Below are 26,396 nucleotides of genomic sequence, written 5' to 3' on the forward strand. Positions count from 1 at the left end.
GCATGTTGTTCTAGTTTTTCTATTTGTTATAAATCTCTTACTGAGCTTAATTGACAAATTGAACTTTATCACAGGTATGTATGTTTAGGAAACAACATAGCACATCTAGGGTTTGGTACTAGCCCTGGTTTCAGGAATCCACTGGGGGTCTTGGATAAGAGGAGATGCTGTGCTCCAGTTGCAATGTGAAGACTAAATCATAGACCCATCAAGGACAACAGGGAGATCTTTTGGCCCATACAAAAATCCAGAAATATCCACAGATTCTTGAGTGCTCCAGTTTCTTTTCACATTTTCCAGGCCTGGGGGCTCTTTTCGAGAGGGGATGACTTACAGCAAGTCCTTTCTTGAAACTCCCCTTCAATCTGTTTTCCCATGGGTTCAGGTTCTGTGAATTCCTTTACTAGTGGCCCTCTTGGCCTTTGGCTGTCCCTTCCTCTCTTCCTCCTTGATCCTCCCAGGATGGGGGAGGAGGTGGAAGAGGAGTCAGAACGGAGAATTTCAAAGTCATCTCGATTCTAGATGGACGATTTAAAAGAAAATCAGAGTTCAAAAGTAAATTTTAATCTCTGTCTGGAACACCTTCAACAACGTGCTGTCCAGGATTTTGCTAAACAGGTGTTGCCCTTTCCTTCCTCTTCAAACAATCTTTTAAAATATTCTTTTATGATGTTGATATTTTCTCAACAATTTAAATCTGTGAACGTTGTGTTAATCGTCTGATGTGAAATTCAAATCATAGCATGGCGCATTTTATTACCAGATCTATACATACCTGCAAACAGTGACCAAGAAAGGGTAGCTTATGTTCGGACAGAAAACTTTGCCGTGATACCCAAAGCAGGTTCATAAAATTAGTTGTACTTGATGGGGTGCAAGCGGAAGCAACTTTGCTCTTCCACCTCAGTTCCATGGACTTGCCTTTGGGCTCCTCTCTTCTGCTTCTGCGCCATATATTGGACAGAGGCCTCGGCCTTTTGGTGCTTTCCATCTATTACTACAATCTCAGTTTTAGTTATGGAAATGTTTCTCCAATCCAATAATGTCATAATTTTGATCTGTCACAGCTCCTCCCTGTCCCAGCTCAGACCAGCCTGGGAATTCGGCAGCTTAACATGGGGGATGGCAGATTGCTTCACACTTACCCCAGTGTGCCCCCCACCACTACCCTCTCTCCTCTCCCATGTTTGCTGATGGCTCCCCGGGATGAGGAGAGGTGGAGGAAGGAGAAGAAAAGGACACATTCCTCAGGAACTGTTGCTCTTGCAATATGGAATGTGGGCCTTCTGTCATGGCAAATGCCCAAATTATGCTTCTCTCCTATTGGGCCTGAGAACGCCACATTCCCATCTCCACCCCCCTTCCCCAACACTGTACTGTTTCCTAACTCAAGCAGTGAATTTTTTGGCTAATGTTTCCCTTACAATTGCCACTCGACTCTTGCCCCAACAGTATTCACAGAGGAGCAGTCACTGGTGTAATGTTCTTTCCCTATGACTCACACCTGGCTACCTTCCAGGCTATTGCCTCTGGCTTTGAGAAATATTACACTTTTCTTGCCCACCAAATTCTTTACAGACTGGCCACTTCCCTGGCAGCCACAATCCTTGCTCTGATTTTCAAGTCACTCCAGTCCTAGATTTTGACTCTCCCAGAGAGGAATCAATCACCATTGTCTCAACCAACCACTCACCCCCAAGCCACAGGGATCACATACTTCCAAGGACCTTGCCACTGTGTTCAGAAAGAAGGTTTGAGTTTCTGCAGCTTCGTGAGCACCCAGGTGGTTACAGAGATATATTTCCATGTTTCTGGCAAGCTGACAAACACTTCATTCTTCACAGAGAAGTTTCTCAATCACCCACATCAAGGGTTCTTATGCTTTGTCCTCAGCTTTGGGACCTGAACCCAAACTCCCAGATAATAGGAAAAGCTTCACCTTCCCTTAACATCCTACTACAAAAAGATGATTGATGGTGGCTTCAGGAGATCATATTTAGGATGGTGCTAGGGTTCCAGGAGCTTCAATCCACAAACACAAAAAAGATCAAATCGAATCACAAAATTAATGACCCTGGGTTGAAATTCTCCATTAGGACATCAACTCCAATTCTATAGCCAATAATTTAGTTAATAGTAAAAGAATCCTTTTACTCTACTTGAATATCCTTGGAGACAAAGAAATCCCTACATCTCAAAGCTGACTACCCCATTTCTGTATAATTCTATAATTGGCCAGTTTGGATTTACCTTAAGTTGAACTTGACCTCCACGTGAATTTCACTCCACGTTTCAGATTTATCCTCTGAAAACTCATAGAACCTGACCAGTCATTTTACCACAAGGTAGCCATTTAGTTTTAGGGGAAGAATGATCATTTCCCTTTTAGATTTCTCTTCTCCAACCTAAGTTTTTCCCAAATATTTCAAATGTCTGCTGTATGGCAGGTCTTGAAATTTCCTTATTATTTTGGTGTCCCTTCTCTGTTAGTTCCCATTTATTCAATATCCTGTTTATAGTATGGGGGCTGGAATTTATGACAGTATTAGGAAGGATGAAATGGGGACTTGTTTCCTTTAAAAGTTAATTTTCAAACAAGAGAAACATCATGACTCTCATGCAGATATAAAGATGAGTACATGTTAAAGATTTCGTTAAACTCAGAATCAGGGCAGCCCAAGTGGCTCAGCGGTTTAGCGCTGCCTTCAGCCCAGGGCGTGATCCTGGAGACCTGGGATTGAGTCCCACGTCAGGCTCCCTGTATGGAGCCTGCTTCTCCCTCTGCCTGTGTCTCTGCCTCTCTATCTCATAAATAAATAAATAAAATATTTTTTAAAAACTCAGAATCAGTGAGGAAACCAGGCAGATATAACTAGCTTAAAAGAGAAAAAAAACAAAAAAAAAAAAAAACAAAAACAAAGACTGGAAACATTTATAGATCAGGAATATTGAAATGATTGTGCAAGTGAAAGCAAAATTTCCCATAATGGTGGAGGATTGTCAATTGAATTCCTGCTGGACAGGACAGAACTTGCGTGTATATAGACAAAAATGATTTTACATTGCTAAGAGCTATCTGCAACTTATGGAGCTGTAAAATAACTTTCATAGTTTCTCCAGGACCAGAATCAGATAACCCAGAGGTTGTCCTCTAGAATCTCAGCAATGCAGATTTTTCCAACTGAAACACAGATTTTTGCCTACACTTCTCATGCTCTAGATACTATTTTCTTTGAATTATGGAAAATAATGATATAGAACTCAACATTTATATCATCAGAGAACTACCACATAGCTTTTTAAGAAGTTTTTTTTTTTTTCATGTTTACAAGGATTGATAGGAAATCTCAATAAACACTGAAGTTAGCCTTAGCTTACTTAAGAAAAAAAGTAAGATCAAAACCATGTTTGCCCTTCTATGGGTATCTAAATGAGGTTGATGTTAGCAGTTTGCCCCCACCCCATCAAGTTTTCAACCTTACAGGGACCCTTGGGTGGCTCGGTGGTTGAGCATCTGCCCTCGGCACAGGGTGTGGTGGTGGTGGTGGGTGGGGGGGTCCTGAGATCGAGTCCCGCATTGTGCTCCCTGCATGGAGCCTGCTTCTCCCTCTGCCTATGTCTCTGCCTCTCTCTCAGTGTCTCTCATGAATAAATAAATAAAATTGTTTAAAAAAAAGGTTTCAACCTTACGTAGTCTCTGGATTTATCAGCTCCAAACTCGTAAACAAATTCAAGGGCATTCAACAAATGCCAACTTAATTCATAAGCCTTAACCATGACAAATAAGAGTAAATAAAAGTGTACATTTGTTTGAGGAGAAATTATATTCTGGTTGGACAGGGTAAGGGGAAGATGTGTATGAATACATTTATAAGACAAAATATAACTCATTTATAGGCAAAAAATAAACTGGAATGTTTCCAGTGAGCTAATATTTTAGGTCAGAAGAATAAAGAACAACTCAATGGGAAGATTGCCTTCCCAGAAACTGTGACAGGGTACAGAATACTCTTGGAAAAGGAAGCAAAAAGAATGGATCCTAGATTAAAATGGTTAGAAATATTGCTAGGTCACTCAAGAGTCTTGAACGTCAAGCTGAAGAATTTTTATGTAACTCATAAGCAAAAGAGAATAATGGGAAGTTCTTGAAACTTTTATTTACATGATAAGAACAATATTGTGATTTATTCCGGCAGAGCTACGAGAAAGACTATAAAAGGCAAAGACTGAAGAGAGGATGCCACTAGGAAGTAAAATTTATAGGACTTGGTAGCAATTTTTTGCCATGGAAGTAAGTTAGGGGTGAAAATGGACAAGGAAGAGAGGAAAAAAAAAAAGGAAGATAAATCCAAGGTTTCTGATTTAGGTAAAAATCTGCATTAGATTCCTAGGGCTGCCTTAAGAAATTACCACAAACTTGGTAAGCTAGAAAAAAATTCTTTCACTGTTTGGAGGTCAAGGTATCATCAGAACCATGTTCCCTCTAAAGACTGGATGGACTCTGTTCTAGCTTCTTCCTAGCTTCCAGTGGCTCTTGGCAATCCTTGGTGTTCCTTGGCTTACAAGTACATCACTCTGATTTTTGCCTCTGTCTTCTTGTCACCTCTGCTTTGTTTTTTTTCTGTGCCTCTGAGCACCTCCTTCTCTTTTTATAATGACATTGGACTTGAGGGTCCACCCTAATCCAGTTCTCATGATCCTTCAATATTTGCAAAATAACTTACTTCCAAATAAGGTGACATTCTGTGAGGTTCCAGGTAGATATACATTTTGGGGAGACGTTATTCAATCCATCACAGATAACCGGGAGAAAGATGGGATTTTAAATGCAAATAAATGTTTTGCCCTGTCCTCTTGGAAAAGCAGGTTTCTGAGAAGGTAGATTCGAGTTAGAGTTCTGACAGCCAGAGTGGTGGAATGGTAGGTGTTGGAGTAGACTGACTCTTGGCTCAAAATGTAGAGCCAAAGATGATGATGATGATGATGATGATGATGATGATGATGATGATAGATGGAGTCAGCAGCAAAGTTAAAATTATAAAAAATATAAGACATTTTAAAACAGATATTCAGTCTACACTCATGAAATAAAGGAAAGAAACCAGATAAGAAATAGTTTCCTGGCTCCCCAAATACTACCAAAATGAGCTGTTGAGTTCATTACTTACTATGTAAGGAAGAGTACTGCCCCCCACAGAGCTTCCATAGTGTCTCAGAACAGGGGCGGGGGAGGTAAGGTCAGAGTTTATTGACAATGGGAGTTGGCTTAAGATGGGTCTTTCAACACAAGGACTTGATTAGGCCTGGGTAGGAATCACCTACAACAGTCCAGGATTGCCAGAAACAGCAAGATTAGGATTTTTGAGAAGAGAAATTCAAAGAATCCTAGGGTTCAAACATTTAATGCTTTCCATTGGAAAGACGATAGAAAAATTTTGTAGTGGATAAGCCCATCATTTATCTGGGTAAGAGTCTACAGAGAAAGTAAAATGCTAACGAAGATAATGAAACAAATAGCACATTTTTAATAATGTAGACAGTGAGCTGTTTCCGTTCTCGGTGACCTTTCTGAATATGAGAGTAGATAGCTTCACAGTAGAGACACCAAGTCACAGTGAGCAGATTTAGGATAAGGAGTCAGAAAGAGAATCTAGAGGAGTTCCTTCACATGCAGACCATAAAGGCCAGGCAACTAGGTGTTTTTTTTTTTTTTTTCTTCTTCTTCCTCTTTTCTTCTTTTTTAAGGATCTATTTAGCCTTGTCAAGGGTTAAAAAGCAATTTGGGGCACCTGGTGGCTCAGTTGGTTAAGCAGCCAAATCTTCATCTCAACTTGGGTCTTGATCTCAGTGCTGTGGAATCAAGCCCCATGTTAGGCACCATGCTGGGCGTGGAACCTACTTAAAAAAGCAAGCAAGCAAGCAGGAAAGAAAGAAAAGAAAGAAAGACAAGGATAAGAGTTCTGAGTTTCCAGAGTTTGAAACACAAGTAATAAATATAGGAAAAAAATGATAATAAAAATAAAAGGCATTAGGAAAGCTAGTTGTATTTAATAGCAAACAGTGAAGTTTGTTTCAATAATGTGGTATATAGGGATCCCTGGGTGGCGCAGCAGTTTGGCGCCTGCCTTTGGCCCAGGGCGCGATCCTGGAGACCCGGGATCGAATCCCACGTCGGGCTCCTGGTGCATGGAGCCTGCTTCTCCCTCTGCCTGTGTCTCTGCCTCTCTCTCTCTCTCTCTGTGACTATCATAAATAAATAAAAATTTAAAAAAAATTAAAAAAAATAATGTGGTATATATAGTAGACCTTGGTAAAGTTTCTCAGTATCCAATTATCATCTTTCTGAATTTGTGGAGTACTATACTTCCCAGCCTTCTTACAAATAGGCAAAACTATGTGACTAATTATGATAAACGAACTGTGAGGAGAAATAACGTCAATAACTTCTACATGTATATTTTGGGCTGAGACCATGATAGTCTGTTGCATGATTCTCCAACTCATACCTTTCCAACTACTGTGACTGTGGGGGCTGTACACTGGGAATCTGGAGCCCCTAGATAGGACCAGACTGGATCCCTGACTCATTTGAAGGAAGTTTCTCTGAGAACCACTGGGCTTGAGTAGACTTTCTAAAGAGAAGAAATACATTGTGTGTATGTGTGTGAATCCATTACAGTTTGGGTATTTTATTTTTTTAACAAAGCTTATCTTACTCTGGCTGATACTTGTAGTAAAACTATATGCCAAAGTGTTTTTTTTTGTTTGTTTGTTTGTTTGTGTTTGTTTGTTTCTTAAATAGGCTCAACACGCAATGTGGGGCTTGACCTCATGACCCCAAGATCAAGAGTTACATGCTCTACCCACTGAACCAGTCAAATGCTCCATTATATGCCAAATTATAAGAATGACAAAAATAAACAAGTGATGGAAAAGTAGCTAAAAAAAGTATAAATTATCATCTGAAGAGCTTCGATGATGAAGCAAAGGAGGAAAAAGAATTCTCAAGGTTCTAAATGATGTACACTTTGATACTCTAATTTTCTAAAATTTGGATCATAGAGCAGCATTAAGAAATTCCAAATTAACTTTTTAGATTTTCTGATCATAAAATTAAACCTCTTTTAGCAGATAATGCCACTTGTTACCTTCTGTTCCCCATGTTTGGTTGTAAAATCATATCAGAATTCACACATTTGGTGATTTGCCAAGAATTTGACCTCATTGCCAGGAATTTGATCTTATTGAAACCAAGGGCCTATATTAAGTCAACTTATTCTTTCCAAAAATATTTTCTGACACTGGATCCTCTGGATTGTTGAAATATATTTAGGTATCATTTATATAAGAAATACTTTAAATTGTTCTTAATTTATCATACACTCTTTTCTTGGGCAATTGTTTTTATACTTTTTCCACCAGTTGCCAGTTAAGTACAATGTGTTCTCATAATTCCAGGAAGTAGTGTTAGCTGTCAAAAATGATGTGTTGCATAATCAGTAACAATAAATAGGCTAATTCTTTGAAGCAATTCCTGCTGGAAGGTGTGTAAGAATATCCATTGGAAAGTGCCAGAGTATACCTGCCAACAACTGAAACTTAGGAGTTGAAAGACTTAGGGAGATAAATAAGGAAATATGCTATAACTGTCTTGAAATATTGAAATATTAGACCAGGAAACTTTGTGAAAGTACACAGTGATCCCTTGTTTTATGTGGCAAAGTGTCTCTTATAGGCAAAAAGTTATCTATTATTAACCCACTTTCACTGCTGGATCCTAACAGTGTGTTTTGTAAAACAAAAAATAAAACAAACAAACAAACAAACAAAACACACACATGTCAATATGGAGGAAAAAGAATCCTTTGCTATTCAATACCCATCCCATGGAAGGTACTCTATAAATTTTTGGTAAAAAGGGAATGAATGAAATGTAGTCACTGAGCAACTAGTCTGAAGAGTAAAACCCTCTCCCTGTGAAAAATTTAGAAAAGGCTTAAGAAAGAAGACTCTAGTTAACAATATAAAAGCTTAGATGATTAGTAGATAATCTTTCCTCTTGGAAAGGGAGGGAGTCAGAGTGTTAAGTTGAGGTCTGAATAGTAACTGACTGAGTTAGGGTTGGGGGCCTAGATCACTTGACTATAGGCCTAAGTGGCTGAGCCAAGTTGAGACTTGAGAGGCAGTCTTGGGAAGAAGCCAAAACAGAAGTAGGCAGATGTCCAAAAGAATCACCAGAAGTTCTCTTCTGAAACAGAAAAAAACAGGTTGAGGTAATGGAGTAGAAACCAGGAAAAAAACTGGAGGGCTGGGGCCTGAACAAATTCTTGGAAACTAAGGAAAATAATTGCAATAGCTTAGAAAATAAAGTGAAGGCACTAATGTGGAGATCCCTAGTAGTATTCTGATATCTATTGCACCCTTACTGTCTTAGTAATAACAATCTTAATGTTCATTGGATACATTGTGATTTAGGAAAAAAGTAAGGACATTCTTCCTTCCTCGCAGCTAGTTAGGGCCAAGTGACTACATTTTGTCAATGAACTATAGCAAAATGCTAATATGAATCAGTGGCAATACTTATTGCATCAGGCAAAATCAGACATTCTGCATTGAAAAAAAACAACTTAAGAATGAAATTTCATTTTTATGGACCACGTAAGTCAGTACTATATATTAGTCTCATTTAATTTAATATATTTCCTTTTTTTTAAATGTTCTTTTTTTAAATTTTTATTTATTTATGATAGTCACAGAGAGAGAGAGAGAGAAGCAGAGACACAGGCAGAGGGAGAAGCAGGCTCCATGCACCAGGAGCCCGACGCGGGATTCGATCCCGGGTCTCCAGGATCACGCCCCGGGCCAAAGGCAGGCGCTAAACCGCTGCGCCACCCAGGGATTCCAAGAAGTCTGGCAAAATCCTGGAATAAAAAACAAAATGTAAACTTAAACTCATATAACACATTGATTAATAAACATTCATCCAAAGACATTGTAAAAATTGTCCAAAAAAGAGAAAGATTTCAATGCAAATTTATATTTTCTATTGAACGGAATATTGATGAATACAATAATAATTTGATCTCACAGCAATCTGCTTATAATTATATTATTACCAACTCCAGAAAAAAGTGAGCAACGCCTGTTGATAACGATTAAAAAATAAAATGTACTTGAGCTTGTGATTTGATTGCGTGAATTATGATGAGAAATCATTCCTTTTTGGGGTTGAAGGAGTAAGCTACTGACATGAGAAAATTCTCTCTTTCATCTCTCAAGGTTTTGAGTACCTCATAAGCAGAGGCACTGACTGCTTTTGTTATAGGTTATCTTTCCACAGATATTTGTATAGCAAACAGCCTTGGAATATAGAGATACTGTCTCCCTCTGGGACAGAGGGCTGGTTTGTTTATTGTCTACTATAACAATGAAGATAATGTCTCTCTCCTGAGCAAAGGTTGTGTGTAGATTTGCTTGTAATCTTACACAAGATTAGAGTGTGCTAAGCCAGAGAACCCTTTCCTGTAACACAACCCCCTGTGTGTATAGGCATCAAGAAGCCCTGCGGTAACTGGGGTCTGTGGAACTGGTGCAAAGGAATGCTGATGCTCGGGTTATTGCTATTGGTGTGAGTAATCAAGTTGCCCTCACTCTGATTCAGGGTAGTTAGTAGTGTCTTCTGTGCATCTACGAAACTGTGGCAATCTAACTTCGCTTGCAAGCAAGGTACAATCTCAAACCCTTCCCAATTCTTGGTAGCTACTACAATTTGGAGACCTCAATACAGTCTGCCATATAGAAGTAAAACACTTGTATACACCCCAAATCACCAGGAACAAATAAATGGAGTAACCTCCTTATGCGGGAAGTAACTCATGACAGCCTAAGGAGTTACAAGAAATCATCTTCCAATTGGTTTGGGATAGGCCAACACTCCTGGAACACTTAGAATGTTTTTAGCAGCAGCTCTAAAAGAAGCCAACTCAAAACTCAGATGTAGAAACTTCCTATGTTGCGGCCTGGCAACAAGAGGTAAGTGGGACCAATCGAAGTCTTTGTCCAAGGATGCTGATTGGGAAAGAGAACCCGACCGCAGTTGCTACTGCCTGGACCCGACAATGAGAAGTGCTACTAGGATCTAGTCAGAGCTGGGAAATCTCAGGCAAGTCAAACTTCTGAGGAAGAAAAATGCGAGTAGAGAGATAGAAGGAGAGCTACTCTATGAAAAGTTGGAAGAGGAAAAGTGTAAATGCACAGAGGGTAAGAGAGAAGCAATGAAGCCGCTTGGCCTGAGAGAAAGGGACGGAGAGCCGGAGCGTAGCTCATCCTCGGAGCTGCATGGTCTCCTGACTGTTGCCCCCTTCAGTTTCCTTTCCTGTCCATGCCCGTTCCCACAGTGAGACTCAGTTCTCATTAAATTGTTTGCATGAGTTTATGTTCCTTGCAACAATGACAAAACTCTACAGAGAACATATACCAATGACGTTAAGGTACCTCCTTTGTTTCCTGTTAAGGGTTAATTCTGAGCCCTCAATAGGAAAAAAAAACCCTGAGTAGTTAATAAATCACTTGTAAAAAAAATCACAAACACAACTTGCAGTCCATTACTCTTAAAATTCAAATCATTACGTGTATATGTATTGTTATTGGATAATCATCTTGAACTCATTGAAAATAAGTGATCAAAAGGGACCTTTTACTTGTTTTAAGATGTCACAAAACATTTCCTCCACAAAGGTTGCCAGAAGTTTCTTTTTGTCCTGATGGCATCAGAAATCACATAAAAAAAAAAATCTATGACTAAAATGTTTTTTTTTGTTTATTTATTCACTTGCTCCTTCAAACAACATTTCTTAAGGTGCCTTTTATACTCTGGGTACGAAAAAAGGGGGAATATTAAAATAAAAGCAAGATACAGGTGTTATTTTCTGAAAATACAGTCTAGAGGGGTCAATAGAGAGCAAAACGTCAAAACAAAATCATGTTTGTACAGACAAGAGTCAGGTTCATAGCAGAGCTACTGTGGTGAACAATTTCAGGAGGCACCATTGACTCAGACCCTGCGCATTCTTTCTGTATGTTCTTTGTATTCAGCACCTTGTATGAAAATGGTACCCTGAGGACTTGAGCAGCGCTCTGGTCCTGACTTACAGCCTCGTATCTCATCACACGGAAGGAAATACTAGAGCTGGATGTGGGAGTGGGACCTGTGGTCAGCAAAGAAGAGGGGTGGAATGCAATCCAGACAGTAGATATCGTTCATTCTGGATTTGACTCAGCATCCCTTCCTCCTTCCTTCTATGTGCATGCCTGAATTACAGGGAGAGAGAGCTAAAACCCGTTTCCTAGACCTCCTGGTAGCCTCGTCTGAATGCAATTAGGTTATGCTAATTAGATGCATTCATTCGAAATTTGGAATGTGGCTCTTCTAGTAAAAGCCATTTTCTTGCTGTTATTTTAACTAGCAAATAGTGTCATAGAGACGTTAGAGTTTATAAAGAGAGTAGAAGGGGCACCTGGGTGGCTCAATCAGTTGAGCGTCGGAGTCTTGATTTCAGTTCAGGTCATGATCTCAGGGTCCTGAGGTCCAGCCCCACATAGGGCTCTATACTCAGAGTCTGCTGAGGTTCTCTCCTTCTCCCTCGGCCTCTCCCTCCTCCTCCCGCCCCTCTTTCTCTCTCTCCTTCTCTCTAAAATAAATAAATAAATCTTGAAAAAAAAAAAAGTCTGTAGCAGCTAGACTTACTATCCAAGCGTCTGGTGGATCTAAAGGCAGTTAGAGAATCAGCATACCTGGTTCTAGTTACCAGCATCGTGTGCCTTTGAACTCATCACTCCGGTAGCAGACCTGTGACTCTCCTCTGCCAGCCCTTCTAATCACTTTGTAAGCATTTAATTTCCTGCATGAAATCCCTTTCTGCTTGAAATATCTGTCTACCACACTAAACCCTGGCTGATACAGCGTGTTCAAAGACGAGGAGATATGAGCAAAAATCTTGCGGTCTGGGAGTGACTAGCTGCTAGGTATGTTGAGCCAAAGATGCTTTTAGTGGCAGAAAATACAGATGAAAGAGTGTGTTTTGTAAAGATTGTACAGAGTTTTAAAGTTCTGCTTCTCCCAAATACTTGGCATCTAGTAGATTTTCGTTAAATGTTTGTCATATGAAATAGTATTTAAAATCTGTGGTGTTTGGTCTTTGTCTTCTTGTAGAGGTGGAGCCAGTGGAGCTAGCAAAGAACAATTAAAGGCTTCTTAAGGGAATAACACGATGAGATTTGTGTTTCTCCTTTATAATTCTCCAAGGATAACTTGAGTTGGAAAGGGCTAAGGATAGAAATGCTATAACAGATGGGTCTGTAACTTATAAGGCTATTGAAAAAAAAACCAAGTTCATAAATTTGGTCACATTGTTTGCAAGGTTTATCATGTGATTTTTAAATAGTTAAAATATTGATAAAGTTTGAGCTAATAAACATAATAAACTTTGAGTTACTGAGAATCTTTAAAAAATTAAATATTCATCAAGATCACTTACTTTGAAAGCTATCAGATGGAGGTAATTATAAATTTGTTAACATCATTGCCACACAGTGGCACCAATTTGGCTGGGTAAAAAGATGTTTTTCACACATATTTAGCCACTATTATATGAGTTTGTTTATGGGCCTCAGACTGTCTATGGCTGATATGGGAACACAAGGTGGTATTTTATCATATAAAATGATTATGTAGGATGTTTTTGTATTCTTTATCAGTGTCAAATAGAGGTCATCTATAGTCATGCATTACTGCATTCGCTGAGTAATGTGTCCCCAAACTTTGGAATGAAATTTGGATGGGGGAAATTTGGAGAAGACCAAACTGCACAGCCTATCTTGCTAACTCATTTAAGAGAGGAAACTTTAAAATATTGGACATTGTTTGAGAATATGAAAAGGAAATTTCAAGCTACAAGGTGACAAAATAGTTGGAGAGTTGCAATATTTAAGAAGACACTTTCTCTAACTTACATTTCTTTACGGGAAAATCAGCTGAATTATGTGAGTTTTAATTTATAGTCTTTGGAAACTTCCTTTTAAATAAAATATAACCATCTACACATATCTCTGTTGTATCACTTACCAACATTGTATTATAAATATTTTCAAGTATGTCTGTGTGACAGAGAGAACACTATGTGCTTTTTCTGCCCATTTCATTTCTTTCTGGCCAAGTAGATTCTATTTTCCATCCTTCTTTATCATCAGGTTGGGACCAAATGATGTATATAACTAGTAGGCTTGCTTATAAAACCCCCTACACAGTTTTCCACATTCTACCTTCCTTTTCCTCTTTTATGGCGATTTTAAAGATCACACACTGAAGTTAATGGAGCCACTAAATAGAAAGAGCCTGAATTTCTGAGTCACTGCCCAGAAGACTCTCACGGTCAACAATTCCCCTCCCCTACCACACACATATTGATCCATATGAGGCTGTGATAGAGGCTGGAAATTAACCTTCATTATGTTAAGCTGCTGTGCTTTTGATACTGTTTATTATAGAATCAAACCCACTTTGTCTCATTAGATTGTGCACGCTCCCTGAACTCAGAGGTCTTATTTTACTTATCTCTATCTCTAGATATTTACCGTAATATCTGGGACAATGCCTAACATCTATTAAGTATTCAATATATGGTGAACAAATAAATAAATGAGTATTCTAGACAAGAGATTAAGAGGTACCTTTAACTGCGGCATTGACAGGAAGTAGTACAGGCGTATCTATTTACAGAGATCTTCATGGATGAAGGGGAGTGGGAAGTACAGGCTTCCAGGTATAGAATGAATAAGTCGCAGGGATGACAGGCACAGCATCGGGAATGTAGTTGAATAGTTGATGGTATCGTAATACCATCAGGTGACAGGTGGTAGCCACACTTGTGGTGAGTATAGCATACTATATAGACTTATCAGACCACTGTTGTATACATCTGGAATTAATGTAACATTGTGTGTCAACTATACTTCAATTAAAAAAAAAAAGATGTCTTCGGTTGCAAAATTTTCTTAAAAGAGAATGCTTACTTTCTTAAATATGCAGTTCTTCAGAAAACAAGCTGTATTTTAAAAGTATATGGCTTTTAAACACACAGCAAATACTGTGTCAGTATTCACACCTTTTTAAAAACTTTTCTGAGTGTATCTGGGATTGTTATCAATGAGAGGCAATGCAAACTGAAATTAGTTTCATGTACAAGTTTTGGAGTCAGTTTGATTAATTTTAATTCGTGATGCCACATGTTGTAACCTAATTAACTCTTTAATTTATTATGTGATTTAATTTTTAAAGCAGTTTTATGTCTACTGGAAAATTGAGTAGAAAATTCAGGGAGCTTGCTTATAACTCTTTCTTCCTCAGTTTTTCCTATTATTAACATTTTGTGTTAGTGTACAAGACTTTACATTGTGCAAGATGTGTTTAATTTTTTGTTGTAATTGATTAGCCAATCTTGGCACATTATTACTAACTAAACTCCATACTTTATATTAGGGTTTACTTTGGGGTTCTTTATTGTGACGTGTTGTAAATGTATGATGACATGCAGCCACCATTACAAGATTAGATAGAATATTTTTATTGCTCTAAAAATTCCATCTCCTCTTTCCTCCTTCCTTCTGAAGCTCTGGCAACCACTGATCTTTTTACTGTCTCCATAGTTTTGCCTTTTCCAGAATCTCATATAGGTGGAATCATGCAGAATATAGTCTTTTCAGATGGTTTCTTCTACTTAGCAATATGCATTTAAGTTTTCTTCATGTCTTTTCATTGCTTGATAACTCACTTCTTTTTATCACCAAATGATATTTCAATGTATGGATGTATCACCATTTATTTATCCATTTACCCATTAAAGGACACCTTGATTTACTCCATATTTTGACAATTATGAATAAATCTGCTTTAAATATTCATGTGCAGATTTTGCATGGACATAAATTAACTCATTCAGGTACACAAAGGAGTGAGATTACTGGATCATATGTTAAGAAAACTGCCAAACTGTTCTCCGGAGTGGCTGTACCATTTTGCATTCCCATCAGCAACAAATGAGAGTTCCTTTTGGTCCACATTCTTATCAACATTTGGGGATGTCTGTGCTTTGGACTTTAGCCATACTAATAGGCATGTCATGGTTCTTAAATTTTTACTTCATGGTACTTAATTATTTCATTTATTTATTTATTCATTCATTTATTTATTTATGATTTTTAATTTATTCATGATAGATACGCAAAGAGAGGCAGAGACACAGGCAGAGGGAGAAGCAGGCTCCACACAGGGAGCCCGACGTGGGACTCCAGGATCACGCGCTGGGCCAAAGGCAGGCACTAAACCGCTGAGCCATCCAGGGATCCCTCTTTCATTTATTTTTAATGTAAAAATAGGAAAATAGGAAAATAGTAGGGAATTGAGGTCTACACCTGAGAGTCCAGGCTTAATTTATGTGGGTCTTAGATCCCTTATTTAAGTGTTAGACTCAACTTTAATTTATGAACAAGAGGAGACTTCAGGTGGAAAACATGCCTCTGAGAATTAAAATTCTATGCCATTTATTTTATCTTTCACTCACTCCAGTATCTTCTGGCCTACATTCAAGTGCAGGTCGAACTTCTGTGATGACTGAATGAAATGACACTGAGGAGACAGTCTCGACTCTGGAACAAATGGCCCCACTCTTGGCCCTGAAAGTAGTTGTACATAATAACCCTGCTTATAAATTTGAGCTTGTTATAAAATAAGCAGGTGGGAAATGGGCATTAGCAGCTGGCCTAAAACTCCTTTAGATGCACTGAATCTTTTACTCTCATCCTTGCAGCTGGGAGTTCTGACACACGGATGCATAATGGTCATAGAATGGCTAAATATTAGGACACAGGCACAAAGCTAGGGACAGTGATACAGTTGCTTATTGCAGAGCACCCGAGATCTGTTAACATTCTGCAATGACTATCAGGTGCTGAGTGAGATTTTTAAACGTGCTGAGAATGGATAAGCTAAATTCCTCACCACAAAAGCACATTCTACCGTGGTTCACACTTCCCTTTTGGCATAAGCTTCAGGATGACTGCTCTAAGCTTGACCTTCATATGTAAATATTATTTGAAAGATAAAGGTCAAAAATTCACGCAATTCTGAAAATTTCCAACCGCTTCTCCACTACTGATGCTGAGAGGAGAAGTTGGAGAATGGGCGGTAGATGTTTTCCTTTATGCCTGCTTGGTCATGTTATAGAAAAACTTATTTTTTTCTTATTTGTCAAATGGAAAGCTGGGGTAAACCTGGCTGACAGGCCAACTGACAATGTTATGATAGTACTAGAAGCCAACTTATTTGCTAAATATACTTCAGTGCAGCTCCCTGGTGATTTAATGATATTGAAGTTTATCCAAAGGGGTCATAAATTCACTTTTATATGTTTTGACATTATAGATAAAGAAATTACTGACACTTTTCATAATTTAATTATAAGTCACACATAGCTTGTTTAGTACTAGATCTAAATATCCTTAGAGCATGCTCACTTACTGCAGATATGTACAGAAGAAGAGAGCAAGAAGAAGATGTTTCAGCTTGATTTCAAAATTAAAGCTAGTGTGTTAAAGCTATTTTGTAAATACCAGACACATTGAGGGTATTTGTTCCATCTAATCATTAGTTATATAGTATGATTGCTTAGACATCATCCTTTCCTTTCCTTGATTCACATCATAGTAAGGCCAATAAATGTTTACTAACTGTGGTGAATTATATATTCTTTTTCCACAAATATTCAGTCTTTTCTCTTGCCACTGAGAGAAATGTACTTCTATACCCTGTGAGTTCTGGGTCTGATTGTGTAGCTCGCTTTAGCTAATGGAATATGGTAGGAGCGCCATTTTGACAATTCTGAACTTTAAAAGACAAGTTTCCACCAACTAGTGAAGCACACCTAAATCCAATTCACAAGCTGAAACACAGCTTTAGCACACAGCCTGCAGCCAACAACAAGTAATATGAATAAAGTCTGAGTATTTGTAGTGTAAGTCACTAAGATTTTGAAATTTTTCTTTTTCTTTTTTTTACAACGGAACATAATATTCTTGAAGCTAAAAATGGAGGTATCAGCACTTAGAAGTGAACCATTTTCCACAATAACAACAAATACATAAATAGTTCTAGCATTGGCTTGGGTCTCATTGGTGTGCGGCAAGGAAATTTATAGGAATCCAGAAAAATGGCCACCCATGTTATGCAATAAGGAAATATTTAGCTAAACTGTTGAATGAAAATAGCTAGGAGGCTGAGAATGTACTTAAGATATTTAGTGTTTGGAGCGGGTTGTCATTTGATACGCTTATAAAACTGCTATAAGAAAGAATAAGCTGAGAAAGGATCTCTGTGGTTTGCAAGGGAACATAGAGAGTCAAAGGAAATCTAGAGGACTAGAGAATGAAATGGTTTCTCATCTGCAGGTAGTCAAGATGAAAATGAGAAATCTCTTGAGCCAAAATGCTAATTGATACTCATGACATAGCCTGGGGGGCAAAAACAAGGCAAGGCTGTGACAATCACAGATTTCTTTAAGACTTCTGATTGGATTTGTGTGGCCTCCGCTAATTCTCTTCAACTGGATAAAATGGCTGAGGAAAAAATGACAAATCCCAGGGAGAGCTGATAAACATAAAACACTTAGAACTAAGTCTAGTGAGGGAGACATGGCTCAAAAGGAATTTTGACATGGCTATAGCCCTGGAATAAAAACCTAAGTCAACAAAGTTTCTGAAAGAATTATATTACTAATGGTACGGCCAGCCTGGATGTAAAAGGCATATGACTGTAATAAACAGAAACGGACATTTGGGCCTCAGTTCTGTGGGCTGGGAGCTGGCTAAGAAAGCAGTTCAGCCCCCCAAATCTCATAAATCTCAATGGCCTCCTAAATTAGGAGCAAAGAAATAATGAGGGAAAAGGTCTTCCCAGATGGTGGTTCCAATACCCATGGAGGAAGTGGATCGGGGATCTATTCCCAGGGAGCCAAATGGGGCCTATCAAGAAATATCTCCTACCGCCAAGAATAGGGAGGATGTTGCAACAATTGGCCAGCAGGATTTCCAAATTGCTGTGGATCAATGATTGTTTTGTGTCTCCTACTTTGCCTTTTCAGATGGTAATGTTTACTGTGGTTAACCTGCTTTGCCCTGAAATGATGTGCTGTGTGTGTGTGTGTGTGTGTGTGTACAGATAAATTGTGTTTTTATTTCATAGGCCTCAAAATCAAAAGGATCCATATTTAGACATTATATAGACACGATCAAGACATGGAGTTGGACCCTGGTGCCATGATTAGAGGACACTTTTGGATGTCTTCTTTTCCTGCAGTGGAGGTGAGTACATTTTGTGGGGAAAGATATAGATGAATGTGCCCAAGATGGCAGACTGAGGTAGATTGTATTACTGTTCATCAAATATTCATTTGAAATGAGTGTATTTCCCCATCCCACTGAGGTTGGGCTTAGCCATGTGACTTCCTTTAGCCAAAAAAATGTGGAAGTCACATTGCAATAGAGCTGAGATGAAACTTTATGGAATATTTGAATTCTCACCAGCTCTCCTGTGCCCTTGCCCTTCATCACATGAGCATCGCATCCCAGGTGGGGGTGCTCTATAGGTGCATCCTGGGATAATAAGAGATGCAAGGAGCATACCTGGACCTGATCCACAGATCTATCTGCATGTAATGTGGAGGAGAGGTCAATATTTGTTGTCAAAAACTACCAGGATTTTGAGGTTTATTACTCAGGTAATCCTGTGAAATCTAATACTGTCATTTCCAAAATCATAATTTCCTAGTGCCAGAGCCAGAAGAGAACCTGATTGCTGAATGTTTGGAACAGTACTTTGGGCAAACAGAATGTTTTAAATAGTCCTAACAGATAAATAAAATATATTTACAAAGCCAAGTATTAGAAACTATCGACTAGAGGGGTTAGAAAAAAAAATCTCAATAAGTAAAACCTCCTGGTGTTTCCTCACACATATTAAAGGACAGATTGTATTATTCACCCATATTCACTCCTCCCTCCAACAATTGGCTAAGAATAGACAAACTGAAAAAAAGATATATTTGGTAATGATGATCAGCTTCCATTTTTTAGACCAGAGGGTTTTGATGATCAGTGGAATCATTTTCACAAAGAAAAGTAATTGAACTAATATTTTTCTCTGACTTTATATACTTGTTTTTATTTCTGAGTGATGGCAACATATACTACATTGGAAAAGGGAGGAAAAAGTCTTTTTCAATTATTACTGAAACCTGTAACATATAGATTACTTAGGGACAGTCTTTAGAGTATTTTTGTAAAAATTCTGTCTCTTTGACCTTCTAATGAGATCTGCCTCGAAGCTCTCTTCTCTGAAGCTGTGATGACTGAGTACATGATTAATGTATTCAGAGGTAGCCAAAATATGTTATTTAACTACTACTTATTTAAATATTATTCCCTCTTTTTTTTTGTCATAGAAAAATGAAACACATACTGTTAGACTGAAGAAGAAGGAAAGGAACATTATGTGTGGGGGAGCTGAGGATGCTTTGACACCTGTGGGACCTCAGTCTGGTCTGGGGGATTATTCATATTTGCTATTTTTGAGTTCATGAAACAGGTCCAAGTGGCAGAGGTAAAGATCTGGGATGTCTCAGTCTGGCACTCACATTTCATTTGGGCTTGATACCAAGACTAGCAGAGTGACAGACCCAAAAACTCCAGATCAATGATCTTCCCAGCTTGATACTTGCAGCTTTCATAACAACTTCCTGGGTAGTTTTGAGTAGTTTCTGTTATATGTCTATAAAAGCTGCATTGAAGCTCTCCCAAGGAGCTTGGGATTGAGGTAAATTGGGTTGCCGTCTGAGAGTTCAATAGTAAAGAAGGTTTAAAGAGATATGTATTCAGTGGTAGAGGCCCAAGAATTTAGCCCTGGGGCAAAAGTATCAGGTAAAAATATTAATGTAACTGAGAAATAGACGGGTCCAACCAAAGGAGGATTAGTCCTATAAGGTAGACTTATAATTCTGACAATTATAAATCTTATAATTGTCAGAAGCAAGTGTTGACTGTGCCTCTCTATTGTCTAGGGCCCCCCAAGATTACACTAGAGCACCGTGCTATACTACAAATGTTCAATGGAAGCACAACGATACTAATATCCATCTGTTAGACGCTGAACAGACTACTAGGCACCTCATGGTTCGAATATCAGACAGTACTACATTCCTTTCAGTGAAGTCATATCCTTGGAGTGCTGGGTGTTCAGCAATTTCTTTGATTAGTTGCAAGTACCACGTGAAAATCAACATGGAATAGAAATGGGGGTGTTGTCACCCAATCTGCTTTCAAGGTTTGAAAAGCTGTGTAGTGTCCAACAGGGGCATGCCTATTAGTTCTTAATAATGAAATATAAATATATATAGTCCTTTCAATTTATACTTTTTTTTTTCAAATGGCTCTATGTTATTAACAAATAGGAAATTAATGAACTCTAGTTACTCTCCAAAAAGAACTGTTTGATATTTCCTTCATCCCATGGGCACTGTGAAAACAATTGTGAGGTACTCAGGGTATCATGAACTGAGAAAATTTGGAAGCCTCTGGAAGCCTGCCTTCCTTCCTTCCTTCCTTCCTTCCTTCCTTCCTTCCTTCCTTCCTTCTTTCTCTCCCTCATGTTTAAGTAAGTTCAATGCCCAATTTGGGGCTTGAACTCATGATCCTGAGATCAAGAGTAACATGCTCTACCGACTGAGCCCACCAGGCACCTCCATTCTATTCTCTTTAATGTCAACACACAGTGGATTCACATGCCTAACTTCTAGTTCCAGTTCCTTATCACCAAGGTTCAATATCCATTTCCTTTGGAGGAATATTGCTCAGATCTGAGAACTCTGGCACTTGGGCTACTTAGCAACTGCACCATTAATTATAAATTAATAAACAAGTACCTTTTCTATTTCCCTCACAGCTTTCCTAAACAAAGAGAATGAAGTTCTTGGGGGGATACAAGAGCCATACAAATTCTCACTATAAATTTATACCATAGCATTCTGATTATGTGTCAGTCTCTAGTTACTCCTGAAAGTCCATGACTGGTTGGATGATAGATATTTTTGAGCTTGGAAGGCTGAGAATCAGACTCTGGTCCTTAGAATTTCGATATGGTAATGATGCAATGCTGTTAGGCTTTTTGGAATACAACAGTCTGTCTTACTTCAGGTACTATCCTTGGATTCTTTTTTTTTCCTCTTAAATCTGGAGGAAGTCTGCCTGGATTCAAATCTCATCTCTGTCACCCACCATCTAGCTGTGTGACCTTGGGCAAATTACTTAATCTTTCTGTATTTCAGCTTTCTCATCTATAAAATGAGGAAAATAATAATTACTTTAGAAAGTAGTTGTGAGTATTAAACAAAATAATACATGTTAATTTCTTAGAAGATATCTAGCATATTCTAAACCCTAAATAAATATTTCTTCTTATTTTTGTCTTGTTCTTCTGAATTGTGTTATTGCTATTTTTGGTCATGTTTGCCATGTTTCTTTCATTTTTCAAGCTTCTACATTTTCATCAAATTTTTCTATGTTCACACCTAACATTCAAATGTAAGTTGGATGTCTCATGAAAGTCCTGACTATAATCCAAGTCTGTGAGTGTGGAAAGTCAGGAATACCAAACATACTTCATTTGCTCATCTATATTTGCATGGTCCTCTCAGTTAGAAGAGCCATGTGGCCAGTTTTGGTCAATTATATGTGAATGAAAGTGAAAAGGGATTTTTTAAGTGATTCCCCAGTCTTTTCCCTACCTCAACAAACAGAAAGAACTTGTGTCTTAGAAGATGTAACTATGAGATAGTGGTGCCTCCACTAAGCTGGATCCTTCATAACTTAGTGGAGTAGAGTCAGCAGACAACTTATATTATATATGTACTATCATTAAGAAATAAACATTTTATGTGTTAAGCCACTGAGATTTCCCAGGTTAGCTGTTCTACATCATATCTAAACTCATACAGTGGGTGTAAATGACCCGTAGGCACCTACTTCATAATAGTGAGCTAACATCAAAGGAATAATTTATATTTAATAAATACTTGCTGAAAAACCTGGAAGTATAGTGTATACATCTTCTAACTTGGAGTCTCTAGAATATCACTGACAGTTGTCAGCTGGGGCTCTGTTCATTTGTAAGTCCTACTGATTTGGGCGTCCAAGCTGGCTCATTCACAAGGCTGTTAGTTGATGCTTGACTTTCAGTTGAGAGCTGATTTGGGGCTTTTGACTAGGGCAGCAATACTTGGCATCTCTGTGTAGCTTCAACCTTTCACTTTATGTCAGTTGGCTCCTCAGAGGGAATAAGCCCACACGAATGAGCATCTTAAGAGAGTCAAGGATGCAGCCACAGTCATTGTATGGTCTAAGACTTGGAAATCCCAGAATGTTCCTTCCAGTGCATCCTATTAATCAGATAAATAAGTCACTGAGGGTAGTCCCCATTCAGTTAGAGTTTACTTCTCAAAGGGAAGAGTGAAAAATAATTTGCATTTACAGCCATCTTTAATCTATCATACCCCCTCTAAAACACATTAACTAACATCCACATTAGTCATCCATATTAATTAACACCACATTAAAATCCACTCACACGTTAAAATTCTTGCAAACAGAGCATTCATGCTTTATCATAATTGAATATCTGTACTAGTGCCTATTTCCGAGATTTTGTCCATTATTTATGTTCATAGTAATTTAACTGCTGAATAAACTCACCAATAGCACAGAAACATCTTCAAATTTTTCCCGAGGTCTTCCACAGTGCCTAGATTTTAGATATCTAATAAATCAATTTTGAATAAATGAAATGAGACATATATATTCTGTATAGAGGGTCAAAGTTAAAAGCTTATCAAATCAACATGTAAAACGTAAACACATCAAGAATTTTTTTTCTTTCTGTGTGGGTGAAGACTTTTTAGTAAGACAGTAAAACAAACAGTTAGAAGCTTCAGGAGTTATTTTCAGTTTTCATATAAAGAGTGATAAATATACTCTTTTGGCCAAATGGATATTGACTTGAGTAAATAGTGTTTCTTAAAAATGCTAGGAAGAACCAAACATTTCAACGCTTAGGAAAAATGTCCTAAAGTAAAGATAGTGTGTGTATATATATATATATATATATACACTATATATATAGTATATATATGAAATATGAGATATTTATATATATGAAATATGAGAAATATATATGAAATATGAGATATATATGAAATATATAGAGATATATATCTCTTATATATATATATCAAATATATATGTATGTATTTGTAGTGCAGTCAGAAGAAAAGAGAAAGAACAGATCTCCTAAGAATTCTTAAGAAAAGTATTAAAAAAAAAAAAAAAAAAGAAAAGTATTACAATTAGTGTTATTGAGAGTTTAAGACATTTTCCCCCCAAGTTTACTTGGTTTGTGAGTATATTGGCTTATTCTGAGTTTGCATCAGTTTAAAACTCAGAGGATTAAAATAGAATTGCCAATATTATGTCTACATATTCATGGAAACCAAATGAAGCTTGAATCATATAATTTGTAACAGGACTAAAGGAGGATTGAACTTGCTTCTCCCCCTGCCGCCCCTGTCACCACGACAGAAGCAGCCTGAGAATGGCAGAAAGAATATATGCCTTCTAAACTAAAATCTCGAGTCATTTCAAAACTCTTTCCCTTTGAATTAATTACATACTTTAGTTTGATGCTATGTTCTAATGTAGTCTCCTACATGAGCCCAAAGACTCTCCAAAATAGTCCTTAGAATTCTATTCAGACAAGAAAAATCTGTTAGAAATGAGTATATATAGCACAATATGGAAAAAAAATTGTTTTAAATTTAAAATGGGAAAAAAAAACTTTAATTCTGTTTGTAAGACCAAAGGCTTACAGTGTTTCTTTTCAACACATACTTCAAACATCCTTTCCATTGTTATTCATGAATTTTATTATAAAATTCCTCGGCTTCAAATTGCTCTAGGGTTACCAGTTTTTTTCCTAAACCTGCGTGAAAAATTAAGTATTTCTCTATTATTTTGCTGATTGTTCTTTACTATTATAGAGTTTTCTCCCCTCTTGTGCATTTACTTAAATAATTCCATTTAAATTTAAATCGTAAATATATAAATGAAAATCTACTCAATATACTAGTAAATTAGCTATTTACTTAGATATTTACATATTTTGGAATTCAAGGGAGCTTGATATTCTTTTTGAACTACTCAGTGAAAATGAATTTTCAAAATTCAAGAACAATATTAATTGAAATTCCTATCTTAATGGTAAGTGAATTTCTAGTACAAAGTAAGACTTTTCTGCAGTAGTTTGAATAACTGATGAATTAAAGATATTTTCCTCTGGAAACTACCAAATTATAAAGCCACATCTAACTTTATAAAGTATTGATTGATTTCTAAAACTGGTCAATATAAATCCTGCCTTAATGCGGCATAAAAGACCTGATTATAAAGCTGGTAATTGTCTTCAAATGTTGTTAATTTGAAAAAGAGCAATTTGTATTGATTAACTAATAAATCTGTAATGAAAATAATAAGACAAATTTTTATCACCATGCCTAGAAAGGGCATTGGAAAGGAGACCCAAGGAAGGAGTATTATGTAAGACTACCGAAGGCACCTTATGTGCCCTGTGGTGCATGGGCATATGTAAGCGGAAGAATCTGGTGGTGGCTGGGAGGGAGGTCGACAGAAATAATTCTCTGATATTTTTCTGAAGGCTTACAGGCAGTCTTCTGGTGTCTAATATATTTGTATTTTTTAAGGGCTTATTGCAGATGACCTTCTTGTGTATGTCTGAAATAAACTTTGTTAGAGTGGTCAATTGCAAGAATTTAGGGAAGATTACTATCATGACTCTGTTTCTAAAATTCTAAAAGGAAAGCAGCATGAATTCAATACCCACTAATTCAGACAGTTACATGATATCCAAAATAGTAAATAGATGAAAATGTTGTATCTTCTTTAGGTTTATTTCCTTTGAAATTTTAGGAAATTTATATTGTACAATTGGGTCTTAAGAGCAAGACCTAGGGATTGCGCAATGATAAGGAAATTGTCTAATTAGCCGTTTCTTTCTTTTTTAAAAATTTTATTTTTATTTTTTTTAAATTTATTTGACAGAAATTTTTATTTTATTTATTTGACAGAAAGAGAGAGCACAAGCAGGGAGAGCAGCAGGCAGGGGGACAGGGAGATGCAGGCTCCCCGATGAGCAGAGAGCCCAACGCAGGGCTCGATCCCAAGACCCTGGGATCATGACCTGAGCTGAAGGTAGATGCTTAACCGACTGAGCCACTCAGGCACTCTTAATTATCAGTTTCTATCTTTTTTTTCCCTGAAAAAAAAAAAAATCTGAAGTCAGGAAATAGCTGAAGTTGAATAATAAATAGAAAATAAATAATTCCATCTAGCCAAGAGGTTAACCACATACAAAAGCCGGGCATTTTTATTAACTACAGCATTATTTTCCTTCTACATTACCTTGTTAATACCTCCTTCCATATCCATGGTATCATCTTTAGAAACTGAGTCTTATAATATTATATTATAATATCTGCTCTTTTTTTAAAAAAAGATTTTATTTATCTATCTATCTATTATTTATTTATTTATTTATTTATTTATTTATTTATTTATTTATTTATTTGAGACACAGAGAGAGGCAGAGACACAGGCAGAGGGAGAAGAAGGCTCCATGCAGGGAGTCCGACGTGGGACATTGGACGCGATCCCAGGTCTCCAGGATCATGACCTGGGCCAAAGGCAGCGCTAAACTGCTGAGCCACCAGGGCTGCCCCAATATCTGGCCTTTTAAAAACCATACTCACGAGAGGAATTTAAGTGGTGACTATTATTACTGATCTATAGAGATCTGTTGTGTAGTAAATATTTGCCACACTTGGTGGTACCCAGCATTTGCTGATGGTCTTCCTTTACTTGAGAATGCAGTTCCATGGTAGAATGTGAGGAGTGTTCCTAGCTGCATTGCCTTCAGGCATGATTTTCTGTGTATTTGGTTGTTTCAACCAAGATAACTCATGTTTTTCATCTCTCTCTAACACACACACAGACACGCACACAAACAAACACACACTTCCTGACAAAGAGGAGAAAATGCCTTATTATCAGATGTTGATTTATTAAAATACATAATATTTATATATATTTACTAGCATTTTCCAAAATACATAAGAAAAATGTCTTGAGGAGAAAAGTATTATAAATGAAAAATATTTCACATTCATCAA

At 37.5% G+C, this 26,396-nt stretch overlaps 1 long non-coding RNA gene across 3 annotated transcripts in view; it reads right to left on the reverse strand.

Moving 5' to 3' along the window:
- Positions 1-8,730: 8,730 nt before the first annotated feature.
- The window catches only part of LOC140603136 (uncharacterized), a 54,933-nt gene continuing 37,267 nt past the window's right edge, over positions 8,731-26,396 (reverse strand). Inside the window, exon 3 of one of the 3 annotated variants that reach the window (XR_012006180.1) lies at positions 8,731-8,921. This is a non-coding gene — a long non-coding RNA (uncharacterized lncRNA). Of the gene's footprint in view, positions 8,922-25,216; positions 25,484-26,396 lie in introns of those variants that run through there. The other 2 variants (XR_012006178.1, XR_012006176.1) reach the window with 2 other exon arrangements.

This window comes from Canis lupus, chromosome 13, assembly GCF_048164855.1.
Source record: "Canis lupus baileyi chromosome 13, mCanLup2.hap1, whole genome shotgun sequence".
NCBI lineage: Eukaryota > Metazoa > Chordata > Mammalia > Carnivora > Canidae > Canis > Canis lupus.